The sequence below is a fragment of the Ictidomys tridecemlineatus genome, chromosome 3 (genome assembly GCF_052094955.1).
Source record: "Ictidomys tridecemlineatus isolate mIctTri1 chromosome 3, mIctTri1.hap1, whole genome shotgun sequence".
Classification (NCBI taxonomy): domain Eukaryota; kingdom Metazoa; phylum Chordata; class Mammalia; order Rodentia; family Sciuridae; genus Ictidomys; species Ictidomys tridecemlineatus.
Genome location: NC_135479.1, coordinates 159,041,564 through 159,061,956, shown reverse-complemented (window position 1 = coordinate 159,061,956; position 20,393 = coordinate 159,041,564). Strand labels below are relative to the sequence as shown.

Genomic DNA, 20,393 nt, shown 5'->3' with positions numbered 1-20,393 from the left:
GAAAAGGTTGGTGTTGATGATGATGATGGTGAGAATAAAGATAATGTTATTATTTCCAGACAATCACTAGTTCTAATGACTATCAGCCTTGAAGTCTCACCATTTAGCCTAAGTGCTAGCTCTTTCACCCCCTTAGCTTCATAACCTTAGGCAAACTGTTTTCCCTCTCTTGGACAAAGTCTTTCTTCATTGATAAAACATTAATAAAAATCGGAGTATCTACTATGCCATAGGAATGTTGGGAGAGTTAAATGAATTAAGACTAGACATAGTAAGAGCTTAAAAAATTAGTGATTATTTAGGAAACTCAAGTTGGCATCTAGCTTGGAATGATCCGTAATAGGACCATTATTACTTTTTATAGATGAGGAAATTGAGGCTTAGAAAGTTAAATAACTTACTCAAGCTCACGAAGGCAGAGAAACAGTCAAAACTAGGATGCAAGTCTCCCGATGTAGCGTTCAGCAAAGTTTCCTAGTATATGATCTTGCCCCACTGAAGCAGCTGTTAGCTGCAGACACTACAGCAGGGAGTGGCAGCAGCATTCCTACTCTGTTTTGCAGTTCCTGGGAGGCATCATGTTTTTAGTCAAGAGCAGGCATTCTGGAATTGTGTGTGTGTCTGGATTTGAATCTAGAAGTGTAACTGCAGGCAATTCACTTAAATATATTTCAGGTTCAGATTGACAGTCAGTAATCCAGAAATAATGGTAGAGGTGTATAGAGGTAATCACATAATGATCAAGTGAGACCATAATAATGGTAACTACATAATAATTCATGGAAGAGAATAATGTGCCTAGCTTACCATATGGGCATTATAAACAGTAGAGGTAATGTATATTTTAAAAACTTTCTTCTCTCCTCTGATGTTACTGGAATTTTATTTGCTACTTCTGGAAATTGAAAGCTTTATTCTATGTGTTTGGGAGTTCAAGAATTTGGAAATCATTGTTTCTCATCTATAATTCTTAATTGACATTTAAGTTTTTTTCATTATGTTTAAATTCTTTGCTAAAGGTATAATTGTTTTTGTAAACGTTAGATTTTTTAAAAAAATTATTCTTAAATATATTCATTTTAGTCTAAAACTATGATTTTTAAAATACTACCTTCCATTATGCATTTATAAATTCTTCTGTAGCAATCTGAAAACTTAGTGTTTTTTCTCCTTGAAATTTTACTGTAATACACTTTTCTCAGCAAATTTGATCCTTGTGTATTATGTTTAAAAAAGTAATCACTTTATCATTCTTTTGTGATAAAACTTTAATTTTCTATGGTCATGGGGTTCTAAGTGATTAATAAAATGTGGTACTGGGAATTGAACCTAGGAATGCTCTACCATTGAACTACATTCCTGGCCATTTTTATTTTATTTTTGAGAGGAGTCTTGGTAAGTGTTCAATGCTAGCCTGGAATTAAGATCCTCCTGCCTCATTCTCTCAAGTCACTGGGATTACAGACATGTGCCACCATACTAGCTTCTGACTTTTAAGAAAGGGATCATTGAGTAATGATTAGTATATAGTTGATCAAAATAATACGCTTTAAGACACAAATTTTGGTAAGTAAATTAGAGATAAAAACAGTTTTATTCAAAATCTGTTTATTAATGCATGTTTTATTTTTCCAATTAGCTCATCATCAATTGATTACTATTATTCAGTATATTTTCATCCTTTTTAAATGTATACACTGTGGAATTTTGTTTACATAAGTTGAAGAGAATGGAAGTATAAGTTAGCAGTGTCACTTGTTTATTTGGACTCCTGGATTACATTCAAAACCCTAGTGATCCATCATTTAAATTATCTTTAATGATTCATCAGCTGACAATTCATTCAGGCCCTCCCTTGGTTTTACTCTAAGCAAAGAATTGGCAAAACCTATCTGAATTGCAGAAGAGTGATTGGGTTAGGGCCATTCACTTTGGACTGACTGGTATTTCTAATTGTCCCCTTGTGTCCAGCCCTGAGGTTTCCCTACCCCTACTCCAAGATATGTCCCAGAGTGAGATTTGTGATGGGTAAGTTGTGTGCCCAGAATTTATAAAGTGGGGGAAAAGGATGTTTGAAAAAGGGAGGTGAGAAAAGCTAACAGACTCTGCAGGGGACATTCTGAGGTTGGGGGTGGGGTTAAGAAAGGGTGCTTAGAAAAGTTGATCTGGGAAATATTTACCCTCTGCATAACCTTGGAAAAGTATTTCCAGGAGTGTGCATATCTGTTTGGAGAGGAATTGCTAGCAAACAGTAAATGATGGTCTATTAATTAAAAAAAATTTTTTTTTTAAATTCTTGGTGAGTCCTTTAAATTTATATCACTGCTGGCCAAGGCAAATAGTTTATGCTGTATAGGGTAATGTCATAGGTCTTAATTGCTTCCATACATCTGTTTATCTGTTGTCATTCCTGAGCATGAATTTCCATAATTCTAATTCTCTACAAATTTTCTAGATCAGAATTAGCACTTGAACTTCCTCTTAAATTTTTTCACTAAATTTCTTGTCCTACTTGGCGAAGCAAATCTTTCAAAGGTTGCTGAATAAACAACAAACAATTGACCACAGTCTGGCTCCTCACTTTTTTTTTTTTTTTTTAAATTTTGGGTAGCAGTTTATATCACTAAATTATGGAATATCATATAATTTATGTTTCTTTCATTTTACAGAAAACAAAACCAGAGAGATTAAGCTAGTAGATCACAGAGGTGGTATTAAAATAGTAGAACTATTCTCTTCTAATTCCCAGTATTACACCCCTTGCTACATCACACCTTTTGCTGACTTTTGGTAAATTACATTCCTCACCTCAAAACTAGTTAGTGTTATTTGTCCTGGGGACTGACTAACTTTTGGACATTCGGCATTTTTTTTTTTTTAAATAGAAAGGCATTTACTTTCTCATTGAAGACTTTCTGAAAACAAAAATATTTCTTACTCCCTGGCAAATACTTTGTGCTGCACAGTAGGACACAGCTAGGCTAGCCTGGGGCCCCTCAGCCCCAGGACAGTGGCCCTGGGGGAGGGAGTGGATATGAACAGGTCAGAGTAGAGGTGGATTGGCAGAGCGGGGGCTGGTGGGAGGTGGGAAGCTTACATCATTTCCCTGCAACTGGGCTCTGGCGGGGCTGTAAGGCCTTACTTTCCCCTGTGTGATAGTTTACCAACTGACAGAAATTCGTAAAAGAAAGAAAAGGTATGGCAGGACGGATGCTCACCTTGTTCATAAATCTCTGCTATTAAGAGAAAAGTGTCAATAAGTAACTAGAAGCGGCCAGGACTGTCTGTGCTTCGCTTTTCCCCCAGCTCAGTTCCTTTCTGCTCCGCCCCATCCCTGCTCTCTGCTGCTCAGATCAGCTTCCTGCTTCTCTGAAAGCTGTTCTATAAAGCTGGTTTGCTTTCACTGAAAACGTTATATTCCTTAGATTGAGGCAGGTTTCGTGAAGTATTGTTGGCTTGGTTTTCTTTGGGGGATGAAGGTCAAGAAAATAATTTTTTAAAAAAGGAAGGGGCAGGCTGAAAAAGCAAAATCATCATGAATTTTGTTGTCACATCGTGCCGGTGTTATAACCAGCTCTGTAGACTGCCGCACTGAAAACATTTCTATGAGAGGTATGTGCTTGAAAAATGGAAAGGTGACTGTTGGCTGTGGAGCTATCTGCCTGTCCAGCAGCTGCTCAAATGGCTGTAAGGTCGTAATTCTTTCTAGTGTTTTGATATGGAAAAGGCAATCATTATTTGAATCGGAGTGCAGTTAACCAGCTTAGTGGTTAAAAAAAAAAAAAAAATTGTGTGCTTCGTCCCCACATCAGGGCTCCCGAAATGCTCTCAGTCTGTCTGGTCAGATCCCCTGTGTTATTCCAGTTTGAGGCTCTTTTGGTGGTGTCTGTCTGTAAACAAGATGATGATCTTTAATACCTCTCTCATTATTTATGAGCCACACGACAAAGATTAATGAGAGAGATTTCAAGTAGCCCAGAAGAAGCTTCAGATTCATTAGGAGTTTTTTGCACTGACAGATGATAAAAATAAAAGGAAATGGTTGGTGTTTTACCATAATCTAAAGTGAAAGTTTTAAAGTTTAGAGGGTGTGTTACATGTAAGTGGAAAAATCTGGAGGGGTCACTAAAATTTACAAGTTTAACCCACTACTGTTGATGCCTAACCTATATTAAGGTTAGAAGGCTTTTGAACACACACTGATGTATCTTTTCCAAGGAGATTAGGAAACCTGTAGAAATGTTTTTATTCAGTAGTCAGAGAAAAGGATCAAGAGCAAGAGTACAACCAGTACTAAAGGAAGCACAGAGAACTGTAAACTGATTACTAAAAATTCAGTTTATTCTATTATAAAAAGTTTTTAGAAGATATTTAAAGCAGAAAAATATAGCATTTTATTATGTACATAGAATAAACTACTACTGGTGTTAGAGTTCTCAAACTACAAAATATTTTTTGCTTGATTGTAATTATTTTATCATGGAAGAAATGAAAACTTGAATGTTACCAAGTTTTAAATTTATTTTATCAAATTTTGAAACTAATTTATAGGTTTACATATGAAGATGCTATACTGTTCTACAAAGTATAGTACTTAATCTTTGAAACCTCTTATTCAAGAGTATGCTAAGTATTATAGTCCAACTTAAATCTTCCCTTTAGGAGAGTAAATGAAATCTAAATTTCATTTCTTCTCAAATATTTGCAAAAAGTAGCTAATCTTTCATGATTGTACAAAAGGGCTGAGGTCAGTTCTATAGTAGAGTACTTGCCTAGCATGCCCAAGACTTAGGTTCCCCAGAATCACAGAAGAAAAATTAAATTAAAATCAACAAAAGGTTCTAGAGCAGAAGAGGATCTGGGAAGTAAGCCTCATACAGATTTCTGATAAGGAATCCCCTCTACACCAAACATGGATAGGTAGCCACCCGATTCTACTTACCTTTGTCATCCTCAAGTGAGCTGCACATTAGAAATCCCAGGGGAGCTTTCAGTAACTGCCATTGCTCAGGCCCTTACCCAGAAATTCAGTTTAGTTGGTTGTGGGCAGGGCTAGGGCATTGAAAGTTTTAAAATTATTCATAGGTATTTCTAACACAGCCAGGGTTAACCACAGTTGCATTACCTCAGCATTCCCAGTGCTGATCCAATTTTGTGTACTATTTGTATCAACACCAAATCTGCTTTGGAATGTGTCCTCTTAGATCTCCTCGTCTTCCCTAAGACCTAGCTTTTCCAGGTTAAATAGTCCTGGTTCTCTCAGTCTTCAGAAATTGTTTCTTGTCAAGGTTCTAGTGGTCATTCCTCTTCCTGGAATTTCTCGTTTGTCAGCATTACTCTTAAATAAGGTGATCTTGGGATTTAACCCATCATTTTGGCTCTGTAGCATCTAGCACAAAATGTAGAGAACGCAGAGAATACAGTAAAGCTCTAATAACACCTTGTTTTGGACATTACACTTCTGTTTTTAGTGGCTAAGATTATGTTAGCTTTTTTGGCAGTCTTGTCACAGTGTTGACTTATGTGGAGCTTGAAACCAGCTAAAGATCTTAGTTCTTTTTCTCAGGAACTGTTCTTAAATCAGGCCTCTCCATGCTTGTAGATTTTTCTTTTTTAGTGTAGTTCCAGTATTTACATTTATACTTATGAAACATAATGAGAGAAACCAATGAATCAGTTATTCCATACAGGGAGAATGATATATACAAACTGGATGTCAGCAGCAATGTTAAGATTGTTCTGTGGATTCATTTGGATCCACAGTCAAATTTAATCTTGTGAATTTAACTCATCTTTCCAGTGTTTCTTTTGTTTCATTACTCAAAATGTGATTTTCAGAGTTAAGAATTCATTTGATTATGTTCAGTACTTGATCAAATGCTTTTCCAGAGACAAAATGCAGCATATCCATAGCATTCTTCTGGGCTATTTTAAAACAAAATGTGTTGCATTTGTCGTAACATTCTTGACGATGACAGAAATGGAAGGAAATGTATTGTTGACTTGACTAAGATCACACATTTCAATAATGTGGAATGCTAGCACTAGTGCCCATACAATCGTCATTTAGTGGAAGATTTCAGAGAACACTGAAAGGAAATAGAAAACCTTCATGGATTCTTCACTTTCCTCATTTGGATATTTAATATTTAACCCCACAGCATTTTAACATATAGCGCAGCCATGAATTTGTTACTCATTTAATGTTCTGCCCAAAGCAATAAAAAGAGGAGTAAAATAACTAATTAACATTCCTCAGTTAGCTGCAGAATATAATTTTCTTAGAGATTTGGCATTTTAACTTCTCTTGGAGAGTTAAATATTTCTCCATACTTTTCCTTCTCTCTGAGTTGCTTTCTGACCGCTTACATGTGCGTGTGTGCCCGTGTGCACGCACACAACTTAGTGAATGGTAGAGTAACATCACTTTGCTCTTAGTGAATCACAGTATGGAGAGCTTTTGTATGTGGAGAAGCCACTGTATTTAGTCTCCTAATTTTGCATAAGTTGAAACTGAGGCACAGGCAAGGAATATTTGCTGTAGCCATGGTGTTTAGTAGAGTACTTGGTACATAAAACATACTTAGTATAGAAGATATATTTAGTAAATACCCAGATACTGCCCAGCTTTCTTCAGTGCTCCTCTTCTTCACGTAGGAATTGGATTTTACTTTTCCTAAGCTTTGCCCTTGGGCACTCATTGCTGTAATAGTGCTGAAAATGGAACAGATTTTTCAAGAATACCTATTACTTTAGAAAAGCTCCAGTGATATAGTAAGAGCTCAGATAACCAGGTTTATTTTTCCTGCTCTTGACTTATAGGAAAATAAGCTCCTTTTCTCCCTTTTAAAAATTGATTTTAAGCTGTGTAGTAAAAAAGAAGAGAAAAAAAGAAAAGTTCCAATGAATAAATAGCCTAGGGCCAGTCTGTATACATCTAACCCAAACAATCCCAATGTCCACATTTTCATTAAGTTCCAGTGAAAATGGATGCTCACAACAAGGTCTTAATATCTGATCAGACCATAATCAACAGTGAGAGATTTAATTATGTTCACTATATTGTACTTTACTAATGCAAGATGCATACCTCAATACATTTTAGAAAGGTTTTCAATAGCAGTTGTTAAAACAAAAAGGTTTATAAGTAAATTTAGTAAGTCAGAATAGGCTACTCCTCCAGCCTTTAGTTAACACAGGTTTGATTGTATGTGTTCTCTCTCACAGTTTGGAACCCCCTAGTTTTGTTAATCCAAGGATGGTGTAATATCAGCAGTAACACCTTGTGAAACAGCATTTTTTAGAGCATCCTTTTCCTCCTGTGCCCCAATAAATATTTCCACATGTTTACCTTGTATTTTGTAGCATGTTTCACATTACTTCATTGTTTTTATTTTTAGTGGGTTTTCCTCTTAAATATTGAAATATATTCCTATGATCCCTCCATTATTTTAATGTTTCATAATGAGGCTTTTAAATAGATTTTTAAAAACAGGAAATGAAGATTGAATGTATATAGAACCAAGAAGCACATATATATGAACCATATAGAACCACAGAGTTGAAAACTAATATGCAAAGATAGAGATATGAATGAAAATAGTTGAATTAATTAATTCTTAGATGTACTAAAAACCCTACTAATCTAGGAAGCACAGATTCATATAAATACTTTGTAGAATTTTAAATGTAAAGACTTAACATTATGGTGATGTGGCCACGTTGAGTATGTATCTGTGTCAATAAAGAGTAGAAAAATACTCAGATGTAGAGATTTAAAAAGCAAACTTCTCTAAATTACTATTTAGATGGTGCTATAGACATGTCTTCTAAAGTTTCAGACATTTTTTATGGGATATGTTCTAATATCTTATGTGTTTTTGTTATTGTTTTCATTGTTATTAAAAGACTCAGTGGAGCTTATCACACTTTGGAAAGAATACTGGGTAGCTAAACTTCAGGGTCAACAAAACGTGTGTTTTTTTTTTTTTTAAACTTATAAGTCTCTAAGAAACTTAGGGTATGTATATCTGAAATGATAAATAATTGTGAGAAAATAGTTGTACTGGTTGCTCATAATAAATAATAGTTCTAGTTTGACTATGAATGACAAAGCCTCTTACTAGAATCTTGATTTTTATACTTCATATTAAGAAAATTCCAAAGCAAATAGATGTCAAATGCCTATAAAGTGGGCCTAAGTTAAAATAAAGTACCAAATCAAATATATATGACTTATACATTGAAAAATATTGGTTTTTACCTTGGTTATAATCTTTGAATTTTATAGTTGTTTGGTAATTTTTTATTAAAACACTTTAGTTTGAGTGTATTCAAAGTTGGGTAGGCATTCCTTTCATTATTTAACAAGGACCTCCCTTGATTTGAGGGTTCAGGAAAACTATTTTAGAGGAGGTTGATGGATAAACTAAGGTCTGAGGAATGGTAGATGTTAGATAGTTTGGGCTGGGAGTGATAAAAGTGTGAAGGTCCTGAAATGAAATAGCAGAGTGCCTTGGAGAAACTAAGCCTTATTATGGCCAGAGTTTAGAAATGAGCACGCATGGTGGCATGACACAAATAGAAACAAGAATATATGGGATTTTGTATGCTTTGATTAGGACTGTGGGAAGCACAGGGTAACAATGAAAAGTTGTAAGCTAGACTTGCATTTGAATTTGCATCCTGTAACACTGAGTCTGGTTACTACAGGAGGAATGCTTTTGAAGGGGTGCAGTGGGGCTACAGAAATCATTCAGGAGGTGATTACAGTGGTGCTTCAGCCAAGAGGCAGTGCAAGGGATGGGAAGAAGAGGACTTACCAACTGTTCACATAAGATTGGTGACATGAGAGTGAGAATAAGTCAGACTAAATCTCACACTAGCTTAAACAACTGGAATTTATTTCTCATTATCTAGAGTCTAGGTTGTACAGGATCAAGGCAGGTACCATGTCTGAGAACCCATTTCCTGGTTCATAGATTGCACTTTCTCACTGTGTCCTTACATGGTAGAAAAGGTCAAGGCAGCTTTGGGTCCTCCTTTGTAAAGGCACTAATCCCATTCATGAGGGCTCTACCCATGAGGGCTAAACCTCTCTCCTAAAACCATCACTTTGAAGGTTAGGATTTCAACCATGAATTTTGGAGGGATGTAAACATTCAGACCATAGCAAATGACAGCTCCTGAAACAGGAAAAGCCCCAAGAGAAGCCAATCTGGGGACAGTAGGGGAAAAAAACAAACAAACAACAACATCAAAAAAACTTCTAAAATTGCAGTGTGGAAGTGCTTGTGAGTTACCTAGGTTGAGATACTCAATTAAAAGTAAAATATATCTGGACTTTGGAAAAGAGGAGTGGGCTTGAAATACAAATTTGGTAATCATTGGCATATGGTAACTGAGGTCCCCAGTGCCCATTCCCTTGGAGAAATGTAGAGTAATAGTATAACTTTGTAACCCTAACCAAATCCCCTGAAAAGGAGATAGCCCACACCCATGAGGTGGGAGCATAAAGGGGAAGCACACACTACTCAACTGCTTTTTGTTATATTTTTTCACAGTATTGCTGTATACATTTTTCAACTTTTTATTTTGAGATAATTATAGATTCATATTTAGATATCTGAAATAATACACAGTGATCCCATGTGCCTTTTATTTGGATTTCTTATAAAATGACAGTTTAGTAACTATGATATTCACCTATGTACAGTTAAGATGCAGAATATTTCCATCACCACCGTCATGTTTCCTGTTTTATTGCTACACCCATTTCTCTTTTGCTCCCACCTCCTTTGTAACACCTTGCAAGCACTGATCTCATCTCCATTTCTATGATTTTTGTTATGTCAAGAATATTTTTATATTTTATAAATAGTCATATAGTAGGTGTTTTTTTTAAAAAATTGGCCTTTTTTTTCAGAACAATTCTCTGGAGGTTCATATATGTTGCACGTATCAGTAGGTTCTTTTTCATGGTTTTTTTTTTTTTTTTTTTTTTTTGGGTGGGGTGGGGTGGGGTGTGTTGCTGGGGATCAAACCCAGGGCTTTTGTATGCGGGGCATGTGCTCTATTACAGAGCTACATCCCCAGCCCTCAGTAGTTAGTTGTTTTTGTTTTTTTTTCCCTTAAAGGAAAAAAAAAAAAAAAAAAAAAAAGCTGAGTAGTGGTCTGGAGATCCCAGTTTGTTTAACCATTCACTAGTTTACAGTCAGCTGGGATTATTGCCAGCTTGGAGCTATCATGAATAAAACTGCTTTGAACATTTGTGTCCAAAGTCTCCATGCCTCTGTGATAAATGTCCAGAACTGCAATTGCAAGATCAAATGATAGTTGCATGTTTGGGTCCCCCCAACCTAAAAAAAGAAAAACAACAACACAAACAAAAAACAAAACAAAACCCTGTTACATGGTTTTCCAAAATGGCTGTATTGTTTTCATTCCCATCTGTAATATATGAATGATCCAGTTTCTGTGTATCCTCACCAACATTGGTGGTATCATTTTAAAAAAAACTCTTTCAGTAGGTGTACAGTTATCTTACTGAAGTTTGAATTTGCATTTCTGTGATGGATAATAATATTGAACATCTTTCTCTTTGTTTATTTGCCATCCATATGTATCCCTTGTTCAATTTTCTGTTCCATGTATTTTGCCCATCAAATTGTTTATTTCACTCTTCAGTTTGGGACAGTAAAATAATATCTACCATGTAAGTAGTTCTTAGGTAGATACTAGTACTTTGTTGATATGTGGTTTTCATGAATTTTCTCTGTAGCTTGTTTTTTTTATCAACTCTATAGGGTTTTGGGCAGAGCAAAAGTTTTTAATTGGATGAAGTCTATTTTATTAGCCTTACCTTGTATGGATCCTATGAATTTGGTGTTAAGTCCAGCTCACATTTAAATAACTCTTAGATTCTGAGAATCTTGAAGATTTTTGTAGTTTTGTATTTTACATTTAAGTCCATGATCTGTTTTGAATTGATTTTTACAAGATGTCTCATGTCAAGGTTCCTTTCTTTTTTCCATGAATGTCTTGTTAGCTCTAGCACCATATGTTTGAAAAGTCTATCCTAGTCCATTTAATTACTTTTATACCTTTGTCTAATACTAATATAGATATATTGGTGTGCATCTATTTCTGGGTTCTCTGTTCTGTTCCCTTGAGCTATATGTCTGATCCTCTACTAATAGAACTCATTCTTAATTACTGTAACTATATAAGTCTTGAAATCTTGTAAACCAATTTCTCACATTATATTATTTTTTCAAAATTGTTTTAGGTATTCTAATTCCTTTGCTTTTCAACATAAAATTAGAATAATTTTGCCAATATCTACTGTATCTATAAGCATCATGCTGAGTTTTCTTTTAAAATAGAAACTGTATTAAATTTGTATATTAATTTTGGGACAATTGACATCTTCACTGTGTTTTGTTTTCCAGTTAATGAACACAGTATGTCTCTTATGTAGATCCTCTTTGATTTTATTTATTAGCATTTTATAGTTTTTAGCGTACATGCCCTGGACATGTTTTGTTAGATTAACATTTTAATATAAAACATTATTGTATGGTGGAATGTGATGAACATTATTATACAAAGTATATGTTTGAAGACATGAATTGGTGTGAATATACTTTGTTTACAACCAGAGATATGAAAAATTGTGCTCTAAATGTGTAATAAGGTTTGTAATACATTCCGCTGTCATATATACGTGTATATATACATATATGTGTAAATCGTATTGCATTTTTCATTTTCGTGTCTTCATACTCATTGCTAGTAAAGCATTCTAATACTGATATTCATGTCCATTATACGCATATAAAAATAGTTAAATTCTGTATGTTTAACTTGTCTCAACTGACTTTTTTCTAGTAGATTCCTTGAGATTTTAATGTAGACAATCATGCCATCTGTAAATAGTGATAGTTTTGTTTCTTCCTTTAGATCTGTATGCCTTTTATTTCCTTTCCATGACTTATGCATGAGTAAGAGTATTGAGAGTTGTCCTTTTCATAATTTCAAGGAAAAAACATTCAGTATTTTACTGTTACAGTGTTAGCTTGGTTTAAGATGCTGTTTATTGAGTTGAAGAAGGCCACTTGATTCCTAACTTGCTGAAATTTTTTAATATTGAATTGTATCTGATATTTTTTTCTGAATCAGTTGATATGATCATATGAATTTTCTTCTTTAGCCTATTACATTGGGTTACATTCATTGATTTTTGAATACTGAATCATCCTTGCATTCCTGAAATAAATCCTTGGTTATATTGTGGGATTATTTTTGTGTCTTCCTAAATTCTGTTTGCTTGTATTTTATTAGGTTTTGTTTGTTTGTTTATTTGTTTGTTTTTACAGTACTGGAGACAGCAAGGCCTCACACACAGTAGGCTCTACCACTGAGAGCATCCCAACCCTTGTTAGAAAATTTTGTGTGTGTCTTTATGAAGGAGACTGGTGTGTGCTTCCTTTTTTTATTCCATCTTTGTCTGGTTTGGGTAGTTAAGTAATACCAAAATTATAACTTTATTATTTTCATAACTTGTGCTTGCTTTGGGTTTAGTTTGATCTTTTTCCAGATTCTTGATATAGGAATTTAAATTACTGATTTGCAAGATTTCCTCTTTAAAAAAGAAGAGTATTTAGTGCTACAAATTTCCCTCTGAGCACTGTCTTAACTGTGTCCTACAAATTTTGATGTATGTCCTACAAATTCTTGCTATATTTTCATTTCATTCAATTCATTGTGTTTTAAAAATCTTCCTTGAGGCTTTTGACTCATGGATTATTTGTGTGTTATTTAGTTTCTAAATGTCTAGGAATTTTCTATTACCTTTCTGTTATTGATTTCTAATTTTATTCTGTAGTGATTAGAGAACACCCTGTAGGATTTCAGTTCTTTAAAATTTTTTGAATAACTTGTTTAATAGCCTAGCATATAGTCGTCTTGGTATGTATTCTTTGGGCAGTTGAAATGGGCACCTGAAAAAGAATGTGTGTTTTGCTGTTGTTGGGTCATGTGTTCTTTAAATGTCAGTGAAGTTCTGTTGATAGATAATATTGTTGAGTTCTTATATCCTGTCTGATTTTCTATCTAATTGTTCTATTAGTTGCTGAGAGAAGGATTGATGTTTCCCAACACAGTAATGGATTTGTCTGTTGCTACTTTTGGTTCTGTACTTTTGGTTTTGCATATTTTGTAGCTCTGTTATTGTTGTATACATATTTAGAATTGATATATCTTCTTTTTTCCTGCCTTGTGTTCTTACATTCTCCTTACACATAATATTGGGGTTCATTTTGACATAATCATACATGCATAGAATATACTTTGCTCAATTTGAGTCCCTACTACTTACTCTTTCCTTCCCCTTCTCCCTCCCATTTCCCTTCTTTTATTCTACTGGTTTTCCTTCCATTAGGTTTGGTATATCTTCTAGATGGTATTGTCCTTTTATATGATGTAATGTCCCTCTTTGCTTCTGATAATTTTCTTTCTTTTTTTTTTTAGAGAGAGAGAGAGAGAGAGAATTTTAATATTTTTTAGTTTTCGGTGGACATAACATCTTTGTTTTTTGTATGTGGTGCTGAGGATCGAACCCGGGCCGCATGCATGCCAGGCGAGTGCGCTACCGCTTGAGCCACATCCCCAGCCCCAAGCTTCTGATAATTTTCATTTTTTCTGAAATGTGGACTTGATTGGTACAGCATTCTTGCTATATTTTCGTTGTTTGTATGATAGCCTTTCTATTCTTTTATTTTCAACCTACTGATGTTACATCTGATGTTTCTTGTAGAGCACATACTTAGACCATTTTCTTTAAATCACTGCTAATTAATTAATATGGTTACCTTTCCTTTCTTTCTTTTTTTTAAATTTTTTTTTTTGGTTTTCAATGGATTTTTATTTATTTATTTATATGTGGTGCTGGGGGACCAACCCAGTGCCTCAAACAGCATTTTACCACTGAGCCGCAACCCCAGCCCAGCCTTCCCTTTCTTTACATCCTGTTACTTTCTTCATTTGTAATACATTGTTTTAAATTCTTCTACATACACTTGGAACCACATGAGACAATGTTATTATAGACAATTTTATAATTTGTTTTAAACATCAAATATAATTTAGAAAACTTGAAGAAGGAAAATGTATTTACCCATGTTTTTGTTTACCATGTTTTTCTTGATGTTCTCAGTTTCTTTTAATATTTTCTTTATGTTTATTGAACTTGTTTAGCTACTTTTATAGGGTAGGTCTGCTGCTGAAAATTCTCTTCAGTTCCTCTTCCTCTGAGAAGATCTTTATTTACTTTTCACGCCTGCAGGATAGTTTTCTGGGCAAAGGATTCTAGGCTTGTGGTTGCTTTCTTTCAGTACTTAAACACTCTACCACTATTTTTGGCCTCTATGGTTTCTAATGAGATATGCTGTTTGAATTGTTATTCCTATATAAGTAAACTGTCTTTTTCTTTCTTGTTGTTTTCAATATTGGGGAAAAGGGGAGATAATTAATTTTCAAAAGTTTGTGATGTTTCTTGGTGTGTTTGTATGTGTGTATATTTGGGAAGTTTTCAGCCATTATTTGGAATACTTTTTTAGCCCTCCACACCATTACAATGGCATGGATTTCAGATCTTTTCTTATTGTTCTGTAGGTCCACTGAGGCTGTGTTTATTTTTTCAATATATTTTCTTTCGTTCAGATTGGATAATTTCTCTTGTTTTACTGATACCCCGTGCCCCCCACCCTCTGTCTGTTCTACTATTGAACCCGTCCATTAAGTTTTATATTTTGGTAATTGTGGGGTTTTTTGTTCAAAAATTTTGATGTGGTTCTTCTTTATATTTTCTGTTTCTTTGCTGAGACATTTTATTTTTTCATTTGTTTCAGCCTTTTTCACAGTTGTTCGTGAAGCATTTTTATGGTTACTGCTTTAAAATTTTTGTCAGATAATTCTAGCATCTCTTTTCATCTTTGTTTTGTCATCTTTTGATTGTATTTTTTCATTCAAATGGAAATATTCCTCCTTTTGGTATGAGAATGACTTTCAATAGAAATCTGGATATTTTGGGTATTGTGTTGCAAGACTGTGGATCTTATTTAAACCTCCTATTTTAGCTGCGTTCTCTGACATTGCTGTAGCATGAGGAAGACATGATACGATCTGATTACTATAAGGTGATAAGTCTTGTTCCCCTCCTGGACTCCATTAATAACTGAGGGGAAAGGGGCTTCTTGTTACTGTTGGGAAGTTCCTGCCCCCAACAGGCTTCTGTTGATTACCACCCTAACAAGATGGAATAGAAGTGCTTTACTACTGGTCTGCGTGGCCTCCACTGACACACTGGGTTAGGGGTGGGAAATATGAGTTGGTTATATTATATTATTGTTGGGAAATGGTCAAAAACATTCTGAAATTGTATACTAGGTCTACTGTGATCCAACCCAGGTAGGGAGAGAGGGAAACATCATTGTTGGGAAGGTGGCTGGAAGTTCTATATTCACAGATGATTTCCATTGAGTGTGTGAGTGGTGGTTGATAAAAGCCCAAGGTTCTTTTGTGTTACACCACCCAGTGTGGGAATTGTGACCCATTTTTAAAACCTGTCAAGAGTGGAAGTCTAGTACTGGATTTTAGAGGGCAATGGTAGATATGGGCCCATAGGTTTTTTTTTTTTTTTTTTTTTTTTGTGATGTTTCAGTTATATAGAGCAGTTATTTACATTAGTTTTCTGTCTTGCTTTGTGGTCCTTTTCCTGGTCCTTTAGCTAGAGAGATCTAGTTTTTGTTGGGACTTTATTGTCTGTGCCCTGTTGGTATTACTGGATGGCCAACTTCTTTATTTCAAGTCTGGAATATATGAGGTAAAAAGAAACTCCAAGAAATTCACCAATGTTGTTGCTTGGCCCTGAATTCCCTAGTAGGTCTGCTTTGTTCTTCCTTCCAGTCTTTTGGGGGTCATTTTATGTGTGATTGCTAGCATTTTTAATTATATTTCATGAGAAGGATAGGAGTACATATATTTGTTCCATTTTTACAGAAGTGGAATTCCCTCACCTTCTTTTCAGTGTGGCAGAAAAAAAAAAATCCAAAACAAAAAACACTGCGTAGATTGTGTTATAGAGAATACAGTTTAGAATTCCAAGTGGAATTATTAACATTGGAATGGATCTTTCAAAGGCAGAGAGATTCTCATCTCAGGTAATTTAGATATCATTCAGTTTGAAGACACGAGTTGCTGCCTGGTGACAGGCATTGAGTGACACAGTATTCTTTGATTTTCTTTCCATGTGCTATTTTGGTCTTGGTTTTGTATATACAGTAGAAAAGGAGGCATTTTGGGTAGGATTACACCTTTATAAATCATTTTCAGGCCTGTTGCTGTTCAGTTGATTCCACTGGGCTTTCATGCAGTGGACCAAATGCCTTTCAGTCAGTCAACTTATGTAACTCATCTTTTATCTTTTATTCATAATTACACTAGCATTATTACACTGACCCCCTTCCACTTTGGGCTTTTAAGAAATTTTAGTTTTTAGATTAGCTATAGATTAATCAGTAAGATTGGTTTTTTGTTTGTGTTGTTCTAAGAATTAAAAAATGTCTAGATTTCATGTAAAACTTTAATAATAAATGTGTTAAGTGGTATTCATTTATAACTAGATCCTACCCCATGGCAGCTACTGTGTGTTCTTCATTATCAAAGATAGTTTTGTCTTTTGGAGTATGTCTTATGAATGGAATTTTATATGGTATGTAATCTTATAATACCTGAGATTTAGTTTCTATAGTACTGCTTGTATCAGTAGTCCATTTTGTGTGTGTGTGTGTGTGTGTGCACTCGCGCTGAACAGTAGTCTGTTACACATACCTATACATATACACTATAGCTTATCAGTTTCCCTATTGGGTTATTTCCAGTTTATAATAATTTATATGAACAAAGCCACCATAACATTTATATTTTTATATATATTTATATAACATTTATATTTTTGTATGAGCATAAATTTTGATTTCTTCTAAGTTAATATCTAGGAATGTGATTATATATTTTTGTAGTAAGTACATGCTTATACAAGAAATATCCAAACTTCCAAACTTTTTCAGAGTAGCTATACCATTTTTTTACCTCATAAATACCTTCTATCTTTCCATCCTTTTCAGGAGTGTTAGCCCTTTTGTGTTAGATCATTTTATAAAGGTGCCTTAAAATCTTTCTCAGGTAATTCTGACATCTGTGTTGTTTCAGATTGGTGTATGTTAACTTTTTTTCTATATAAGTTAAGATTTTTTTCCTATTTCTTCATATGTTGATTAATTTTGAACTTTATTTTGGACATTTTATTACTATGTGAGATTTGGTCTTTTTTATATACTATGGAAAATATTGTATTTTAATTTTAATATGCAGTTGACTCAACCAAATTTAGTATGTGTGTTCTAACCAGCCCTCTGTGCATTATGGTTTCTGTCATTTGGTTCAATTTTCCAAATTTTTTTATTGGTATTTGGATTTGTCACACTTGCCACCCAGTGGCCAGTTTGGGAATCTGACCATCCTGTCCTTCAGTTTTTCATTCAATACAAGTATTTTGGATCAGACCCACACTTGAATAACTTAGAATGATACCAAGAGTTCATAAATAACTTGAAGTAATCACTTTACTGAGTTCCTTTCCTCTCTGTCATCCCTAAATACTGTACTTATGGGTCTCTGGTTGGAAAACTCAGATCTTTCATTAGCATAATTTTTCATACAGTTCCAATGATAAAAAAGAAGAAGAAGAAGAAGAAAAAAAAGCAGTAGGGTTTTCCCTACCCTCTTGGGACGAGTGTTCCACTAATCAAAGAAAAAGGTTCTTCTCCTTGAGATTTTGTGTTCCTTTCCTGTAGGGTCGGTGTTGCTACCTCCTCCTGACACCACAGAAAGACTTGAGACCCAGCGCATAGAGAATAGAAGAAAGCTTCAGATTTTGTTGTTGTCCTGTTTCCCAGCTACTTTTAGCTGAATTTAATAATCAGGTTTTATTGCTACTCACAGTGGAACAGACAAGATAAAGTGTGCTTTTTTTTTTTTTTTTTTAAGAGAGAGTGAGAGAGGAGAGACAGAGAGAGGAGAGAGAGAGAGAGAGAGAGAGAGAGAGAGAGAGAGAGAGAGAGGAAGAATTTTTAATATTTATTTTTTAGTTCTTGGTGGACACAACATCTTTGTTGGTATGTGGTGCTGAGGATCGAATCCGGGCCGCACACATGCCAGGCGAGCGCGCTACCGCTTGAGCCACATCCCCAGCCCCAAGTGTGCTTATTTCCTCTTAACCAGAACTGGGACCTACTGGACTTGCTTTACTGTTGAAATAATGGAAAGAGTAGAAGTAAAAGATTCAGGTTTTGTAGGGCCTGAAAGTCATAACATTTAGGGGCCCTTTTAAAGAAATGTCAAGAAAATGAAATTAGGTACAGTGTTCGGAAGGGGATGTGAAAGTGAAGGTCGTCCCTGAAGCTTAAGTTTCATTGGTTTTAATATAAAACATAACTACTGATTATAGATTGTACATTGTACAGTGTGGTTTTTATTCATATTTTCTTTCAGTATTCATAAAAATGAAACCCATTTTTTAAATAACCCCAATTTTATAGATGAGTGAAAGAGATTTAGAGTTGTAAAATCATCCAGATAGAAAAGTTGGAATTGTGCTTTAAAACTCAAATATATTAATTCCAAAGCATGTGGTCTTTGACTACTATAGTACTTCATAAGTAGATTATAGATTATGAGAGCCAACATATGCTTATAGTTCAGAAGTCTGAGTGTACAGTTAGTTGTAGCTCTGCTGTTGATTATCAGTGTGGCCTTGAGAAAAGTTTAATCTTACCTCTATATGTCTGTAAAATGGGGATAATAAAACATTGCTCTTGACATTGTTTTGAGGATTACATAGTTAATATAAAGCATTTAGGATAGCTACTGGCATATAGTAAGTGCTTTGTGTCCACCATGTACAACAGTATTTTTTGATAAATTAAGTCATATTCTATTTGCTGTGCCTATCAGCATTGCTTCTTCAGGTCTACAGACTAGTTATAAGAAAAAGGTATTTTTCACATACTTATAAATAAGTTTTGATTATATTATAGACTTGGAACACAGACTGAGATATGACTATTAGTAAAATAGGCTACATATTATATAATATTTTTGTTTTCTGTAAAGAATTTATTTTTTTTAAGTTTAGGATCATTAATGTATTTAACAAACAAAGCTAGAAAAAAAAACATGTTCTATATGAGGTGATCTGAAAATCTGGAATATTATAGGATAAATGTTTTGGTAAAATGACCAGATAATTAATAACATAGTTGGAAAAGTTTAAAAAAAAAAAAGCCCTCTTTTTAGTCCTAAGTTCCTCTGTAAAATGGAGACCCCATTCACATTTTCACTTTCCATGATTTCTGTTACCTGCGATCAACTGCAACCTGAAAATATTTAATGGAAAGTTTCAGAAATAAATAATTCACAGGCTTTAAGTTGAGTACTCTGAGTAACATGATGAAATCTTACACTGTTCTATTTTGCCCAGCCCAGGATAGGAATCCTTCCTATGTCCTGCGTATCCACTCTGTATATACAACCTGGCCATTAGTCACCTAGTAGACATTTAGGTTATCAGATTTGCTCTAATGGTATTGTGGTGTTTGTGTTCAAGTCTTATTTTACTTAATAATGTAAGAGCAAGAGTAGTGATGCTGGCCATTCAGATATGAGAAAAAGAAGCTGAAAATGCTTCTTGAATGTTAAAAGGTGAAAATATAATAAGTTACTTTGACAGAAACCATATTCATATAACTTCTTTATAGTATATTGTTATAATTGTTCTACCAGTTAATCTCAGTATGTTGTTATAATTGTTCTACCAGTTAATCTCATTCATAAATTAAATGTTATTGTACCTATGTATGTATGTATAGGAAAAATTATAGTATAAATAGGTATCAGTACTATTTGTGGTTTCAAGCATACATTGGTGGGGGGTCTTGGGACATATTCCCCCATTGACAAGGGGAAACTATTATAGTTATTTTTTGAAGTGTGAAAAATTACCACGAAACATTTATTATCTCACAGATTTTGTGGGCCAAGAATTTGGGAGTGGTTTTTAGCTGGGTCATTCTGGCTCAAGGTGTATCATGGGGTTGTAGTCAAGATGTCTGCTTAAGCTGCATTCATTCAAGCTTTGACTGAAGCCTTGACTGGGGTTTACATTAAGATAGTTCACTCACATTTCTTTCTGTGTTTGGCTTGCAGAGATTGTGCCTGGCTTGTAAGAGGATTCATGAGTATCTTCACCCATGTGAACCTTTATTTAAGGTTTC

At 34.5% G+C, this 20,393-nt stretch overlaps 1 protein-coding gene across 19 annotated transcripts in view; it reads left to right on the top strand.

Moving 5' to 3' along the window:
* The window catches only part of Bbx (BBX high mobility group box domain containing), a 257,863-nt gene that overhangs the window by 68,796 nt on the left and 168,674 nt on the right, over positions 1-20,393 (top strand). For 2 of the 19 annotated variants that reach the window (XM_078044287.1, XM_078044289.1), the window contains exon 1: positions 3,391-3,612. The exons of 15 other annotated variants lie outside the window; for them this stretch is intronic. The gene's annotated coding sequence lies outside the window, so the exon portion shown is untranslated. Of the gene's footprint in view, positions 1-3,176; positions 3,197-3,390; positions 3,613-20,393 lie in introns of those variants that run through there. 2 more of the 19 variants (XM_078044288.1, XM_078044290.1) reach the window with 2 other exon arrangements.